Here is a 7,526-nt window from a genome sequence, read left to right on the forward strand (position 1 = left end):
TACTTCACAGTTTGATGATACCACTGTCATTTCTGTCCGTTAAATATGAAGCTACAGCCAACGGATAGCTTAGCTTAGCTTAGCGTAAACGCTGGTGACAGGCGGGGAAACAGCTATCGCTGCTCCATCCCAAGGTAACAATCCACTTAGGATCTCTGAAGCTCCCTAACTTGCGTTTTATCTCATTAAATTAATCAGCTTCACAAATGCACATAAACATCGTTATCTTACAAACAATAAAAACGGTGGTGTCACTTTGTTACTTCAACGTATCTGTGCTCTCAGGTCTGAATCCAATGTTAAACATGCTCCATTATGGCCGGCTATAGAAACTCGTCTGCCTCCTGCAGCTTAAACTTCCCCCTTTCCTTCCATCAATGCTGTTGGTGCCATCTGACAGAAACCACCTTATTTAATGCCGGTACAGACTATAACCCAGAGCAGGGTACAATAGTTTCACCGGCCCCTTAGCCTTTATAGCTATCCACAACATGCAGAGGGTAATGACATGTTTGGGGAGAGATATGGGGGCTCCCGGTGAGCGTCGCAGGGCCTTGTGTCGGTGTGTCTCAGAGCCCCTGATGTTTATCTGGAGATATTCTGGAGTCTAATCACGGACTCTCCCGCTTCCATCAGCACCTGCTCGTAGAAATCCAAATAATTACCTTCGTGCTAATGTGGGCGGTGGTCCTTATCTGCAGCCAATCGCAATGAAGCATGATGGAGTCGCTGCCATTGCCCATGGCATTGCTCATTTCCTCCCAAGATGAAGAGGAAAAGGGAGCTCATTAAGAAGATGCATCCATTTGGATGGTTTGCTAAAACTTCAGAAGCTGTTTTACATATTATTTATTTGCGTAGAGCGCCGAGTGTAGGCCGCCTGTCAGAGCAGCTCTATTCCTTGTTTTGGGATTACTTCACTATTAGTTGAAATAAAACACTGCTCGTGAGCACTGTATGTTTACTACTCGCCTTGTAAAAGGCATATCCTATCTTAAAGACGACAAAGAACTTCCACTTTGAGTAGATTTTGCCAGTAACTTAAATTTCATGCCAAATAATACATTTATAAATGAGAATGTATTATTTTTGTCATTGTTATTGCATTGAATGCCAACAAGAGAAAGACACAGTCCACGGCAAACTGTCCAGTGGAGTCGTGACTTGACAAGTTGACCAGTCACTCAAAAGAGAACTAAGATAAAGATTGACTGAGACAGCTTGGCTTGATTTGTTGGGAAGAGTGTCGCATTCATCGTCACTATAAACTCTGTTGACAGAATACAAGTGGTGGTGGGGAGCGGTTTGATGCCCTTTGCCAACACTCTTTCATAGCATTGGTGTAGAATCATCTTGTTCCTCCTTCATTCAATGTAAACTACCCTAAGCATAGCACTAAATATCTTATAATTCATTCATATTTAGATTTTGTGAGCAAAAGTGTGAATCCTCAGAAGGATCTACGTGTCCTTGGTTTGAGAGACTGACAGCGTGACTCGGGTCCACCCTGCTCCTGGGGTAGCCCTCCACCTGTTGAATTCCTGCTCCTCCCACCACTCTTAATGCCCAGCATGACAGACATACAACCGGGCAGGACTCCCGGGGTTTCAACAATGCAGACCCTCCCTCAAGCACAGAGGAAACATTTTGGGGATTACGACGTAAGTTTTTTCAGAGTCAATCACCTAGAAAATAGAGCCCCTGAATGGATGCCTAGGCCAATATATTGTCACATAGGCACAGAGGGCTGACGAAAGAGCACAGTCAGGTGGAAGGAATACAGGCATGCTGGGAGTTGAGAGTGTGAATTAAAACTCGCCCACAGATAATACAAAATGTTGAACAAACTTACTCACGTTTCCGGATCTGCTCACAATTGCTCTCATGTTGGCATGAGTCATGCTTAGATATGCAGGAGCCCCACAAAAACCCAAAAGAAATAAAACAAAGTGGTAGTGAGTGATTTGCCTGTTATTATTCTCATTGTCCAGGGGCATAATTCTGATGCCGAAAAGGACGAGATTTACTCGTAATGCTGATGAGTCTACTCACAATTATTCACACAAAGTTTTATCTGCCATCATTATTCTCGTGGCTGTGAATTATTCATGAGATCGAGATCTCTTGAGCATGCGTCGCCTGCAAATTCAAAATTGCATTTTCACATTTGTACACTTACTGCCAAGTCATGGCATCGCACATATTGAGATGGATGGCAATTACTGTTCATCGGTGTTCCGCAGAATTTATTCAGAAGATGAATGAGGGCGCCGAGGACGCGAAAGCTTAAAGCGCAACTCTTCCAAATTAAATTGAAATATACAGAATGTCTAATATGCGGTTGCAGAACAGTCACGGTAACCTCTAATCATTGAATGTTAAGTAATGCTCAAGTAGATGTGGATTCTATTCTAGTTGTATTCGATTAAAGATAAGCATTGTTTTATTGTTGTCATCTCCCTACTGACACTCCTATACACTACTTAAACTGGGGAATGTGCTGCATTCTGACTCACACTTCACTGCAGTCCATTTAATCAACATGCATGTGGATGGAGAAATCTGATTACATGAGGCTGTTTACTCCTGAACTTTTGGAATTTCACAATGAGATCATGAAGATGGCATACTTTCTATCTTCAAGTTTATATCCAACAAATATCTGTGTTTCTGTGCTCAGAATCAGTTGCCAATAATAATGATAATAATATTCATAAATTATACAGATTGTCAGTATTTGTGTTTTGGAAATATGGAATATACCCAGTAATATTTGTAAAATGGGATATCTGCGCAAAATATGCTTTTCCTGCAGTCCTCTCGCCTGTCTGCATGAAATGTAATTGCAATCATTTCCCAACCATTCAGACGAGATGATTCACATTTTCTGTGCGCCTGTCTTAAACAGAGGACACTACACACAAAAAGGCATTTTTAATAGGATGTAATATATTTGTATTCATGCACATATTGCTATTAGATTGACTATCCTGACATTCAATGGGAGCGCTGTTCACTCAAAGTATCACAAAAAAGGTCATTGTTTAAAGAATGTCACACCTTATTAACCTGAGCCTGTTCCTTCTAGTTTCCCTTGGATCAGATAGTGATCTTATTGCACATAGTCAGGAGAACCCACCTGTGGACAGAGAACAACAACTTGACTGTTCTCCACTTATTCTATAACACATTTGAGGAAGGATCACATTAGCTTGTTTTGCAGGCGTCGAAATCAAGCTGAACGTCATAAGTTGAATTAAAGACTGAATTGAAAGGTGTGGTACTTGTAAATCAAACAATATATATATATATATATATATATATATATATATATATATATATATATATATATATATATATGTATATGTGCACACACACACATATATTTTAATTCCGAGCAAACTGAAGGCTGCATTTAAAGTTGCTGTCATTGTATGAGGGGAAAGTTTGTTTAACACTCTAATGAAAGGTATCACTGGATGGAAAAAGAAACAACAATAACTGTAGCGCTTAACAGCAATGTGCTATTACCTAAAAATTCACCTGCGTTTTTCTCAGTAGGAACCCCCTTCAAATAGTTTTTGACAAAATCACGCTTTGATGTCTTTCCCTGTTGTGTTCGGCTTTTGTGGCGGGTGCACTGCCCATCTTTCTTCCATCCTAGCAGGGTAGCAGGTCTTCAGAAGCTTTTCGAACCACTATTTTCATGGTTTAAAGCTTTCATCTCATTTGCTGCTCGAGGAAGTATCATGCTGTTGTGGAGTGGTGTTGTTTTGTTGTGAGGGGCAGCCTCTGCTTGCCTACCTCATTGGGGGGTTAAAGCACCCTGCTTGGCATAGGAAACCAGACCGGCCTTAATAAGACAAAGTCCAGGCATTGATTTGACAAAATAGTATTTGGAATTAGATGTTGCAGCACAAGCAAATCACAGCTGGGGTAAAAACAATTCTCCCATCGGGGGGCGGCCGTCCCTCAGGGGACCATTGTACCCCCCCAGCCTATCTGAGAGGATCAAAGCCATGCTTAAAGGAAAGGGACACATATTTGCCAATTTCAGGATGAAAACTCAAATGTCCTATTCAGAGGGAAAAGAGGAAACATGCATCAGCTTATTAGCTTAACGGGCTAAAGGCTAATTACAATAATTCTACCCAGTGGTATTAGCTAAGCTGGTATTTCATGATTCAAACAAAAAACCTTTGACAAAAGTGCTAGAATATCTAGTAAAACCAAAAAGAAACCAAATGAAAATCTATTTTAAAAAATGGGTTTTTATTTAGAGCTTTCAACAATTTCTCACAATCTTCCTCAGCCGATCCTGAGCCAGAATGTTTGTTTTTCTTTCATCTTTCATCTAAAATCAAACTGAAGCTCTGGATTAAGTGAATCTTGAGTCTTTTACCTTAAAGGATGGATGTAGCTAGAATCATGTGGTCATTTTAAACACAACTTTCTTTAATTTAATAAAGTTTAATCTACGCTCCCACTCAGGTATTCATAGAAAAAGGTTCTCTAAAAGGTGATGAACCGAGGCCTGGCATTAAAAGAAAACACTTGTAAAGAGACAAAAAATAAAAGCCACTATGAAGTTAATCAGTTGTCAAAGGGCTCATTATTATAGGAGAGGAACAGGCCTGACAAGAATGAGACAAAAGCAACGCAGCAAAGGCACTTTATATTCAATGAGCCACTCTGCTGGTGCTGGGGTGACATCAGAGGTCCTCTAAGCTGTCCTTTGTATACTCGTTCGCCTCGTCTCTGGGGCCGTCCCCCTTGTTCTCACCAGCAGGTTGTTTTCTCGTCCTCATTAAGCCCTGATCCCAAAATTAGAAGCCCTCCAAACATCACATCTGACCGTGCTGTGACCCTGTGTTGGTCATGTTGAGGAAAAGGGACGGGCATGTTTTGTGATATGCAACCTTGTCTCAGATAAACTGGTTTATATCCTACCAGTAAATGGCTTGTCAAACACAGGATATTGAGGAAACATAATTGCTCCATAGATTATAGATTACGTTCTTAAACTGCATAGAAGTCATGGGTAGGAGGTTGGGGTTTTGGTTCTGTGCCCTGCCTGTTCTTAGATTTATATTTATTAATCACTTAAGCCGAGGCTCGGGATAAGTTTTGGTTAACTATTGAAAAAGTAAACTACATTTTTATATATTAAAACCAGATTACGCTCTTGCCTCAATTATACTAAGTGCTTTGAATTGCAAACATTAAACCATTAAAACATCAGTCATGTCAAAGGTGGATCTTTTAGTGAAAACATTTTAAATATATTGTCAGTCAATGTTTTGCAGAAGCACTCTCTATAAACATTTCCTCACCATGCATGATGATACAAATTGGCAGCGTTACATTTCTCGAAAACAAAATGTGTATTATTTTAAATGACGGGGTTGAACTAACTAAGTAAAAATAAATACACTAAATTATAATAATAATAACAAGAAATATTTGATTTATTATCAAAATATTACAGTAGTTGCTCAAATGTAAATGATTTGTGAGTAAACTAGGCTATTGTCTGATGACAACAGCTGATTGTTAACTTTCTACTTGGGAAACAATCAGACTGTAAACAATGGATGGCACAATGGATGAGGAAGTCGATCCAGATATGCACTTATGTCACCGAAACCCCCAAAATATTGCCCATTGTCCCCAGAGGCTAAATCATGTGCCAGCATAAATATAGATACAATGATTATTCTTAATTTTATTGTCAAACTAAGCCCTAATAGACTCGTTTGGTTGGAAACACTGGGGACTGTTAAATGCCTCGTGGCTCAATCCTTTCTGTTAGACATTGAAGATTCATATCAACTTCGTGACCAACAGTGATTACTCATTTGTGTCCCTGCCACTCATGATTTAATTTTGTCAGGATGAAAACCTCTCAATATTTACACCGATTCGCACGGTTAGTTTAAATGCACTGAGTCGACTTCGTACACATCATGTTCCCGATAAAAGTGGTAATTATCAAAGCTTTCTAAAGTTTGTAAACAGTTTTATAGCTTCAAACAAGGTGGACTACTTTCTCACACTCTCTAAAGCTTCATGAAGACGATAAGCCGTGTTTGCCATTCGAGGCGTCGTGATCAGATAACTTCCCTGAAGTCTGTGAACTTAAGGTTGCAGTTCTTAGAATCTAAAGCCCGCATTGATGTCGGGACCCCAGTTGTACAATTATCCAACATCCAAACTGATAAAAGATACCATTTATCTTGGGTTTTGGAGATGTGAGTAGGATCTTCAAAAAAAAGTCCCCCAAAGATCCAATGCATCCCCCATTTGTAAATGTTTTTGAAAATGGTGCTTTGTTCACACCTGTGGTCAGCACATTATTTTCTATTTGTCCTTTATCTGAGTATAATCTGCATGCAGCCAGCATTCTGCAGTCTATAGTTCTGAATAGACTGTAGTGTGTATTGTTATCTGTTCCTCTGTCTCGGTACCCGACTGACTGTGGTTTCGCAGTGGCTTTGAACCTGAACCAGGTGTCAGTCCATGTAGATGCATGTTGCTATGGTTTGTTGCCAACATTACTAAATACGAAGGTTAGTAATCTGACTCCAGATCCAGATTTCCAGCTTTACACGGTGCCATGAACAGTGATGCAAAATTAAATTCAGTTCTAAAAGAACACAAATAATAATGATTTTTGAAATAATAATAATGAAATTTATCAGTAAATTAATTAAAGTGTTCATTTCCTCACTGATCGTCTGATTGCTCCCCGACAATCAACTTCAGCGACATCAATTAAAATGTCTGCCTCTTTCTTTTTCTTAAGAAGAAACGTGAATACAAAGGAGCATGACTGTCTAAATGCTGCTCCAGAGGCTTCCATACTGCCAGGAATACACCTACGATAAGCAAATAGTGAATCACTCATTTTGTTTTGTGGCTTTTAAAGCTCAAAGATATTGAGTCTTGATGTGTACCTGTTTAATCCCTGCAGAGTGAAATGCTGTAAGTAAAGTGAGTATGAGCACACACACACTGTGCAGATTGAGCTAACAGCGTTTACCTGAGGGGGAATTGGAACGGTGGGCGCGACGCGTGAGCGCCGACCCCGCTGAGCAGTGCAGAGCGGGGGCCATGAGTCGGCCAGCGGGGCCGGCTCACATGCTGCTACATTAGAGTCTTGTTGAATTCTCTTTTTTTTGGCTCATCAATTGTGAAAAATCCAACCGCGAGTTGCTCCATTGACAGTGTCGTGAGGAATTGGTGATAATACATTTTGAATTATTTTTTTAATCCAATTTCATATTTTTTCGACCTCTTGCTGAAATCATTGGGCTCGCATCTTGCTTTAGATAACTGTCCGACAAAAACAGCAATTCAAAGTAGTTTTCTTGTTTACATTTTTTTCTTTGTAGGCATACTATAAATGTAATATCATATTTGTTTAATGAAATATAAAAAAAGGGTGACCTTTTGGATGCCAGGATATGTGTTTTTTCTACAACTCCATTCGACTGAGTGCAGAGTAAGCTGTGCTGTGGTAACAA

Source organism: Cyclopterus lumpus, chromosome 18, assembly GCF_009769545.1.
Source record: "Cyclopterus lumpus isolate fCycLum1 chromosome 18, fCycLum1.pri, whole genome shotgun sequence".
Classification (NCBI taxonomy): Eukaryota; Metazoa; Chordata; class Actinopteri; order Perciformes; family Cyclopteridae; genus Cyclopterus; species Cyclopterus lumpus.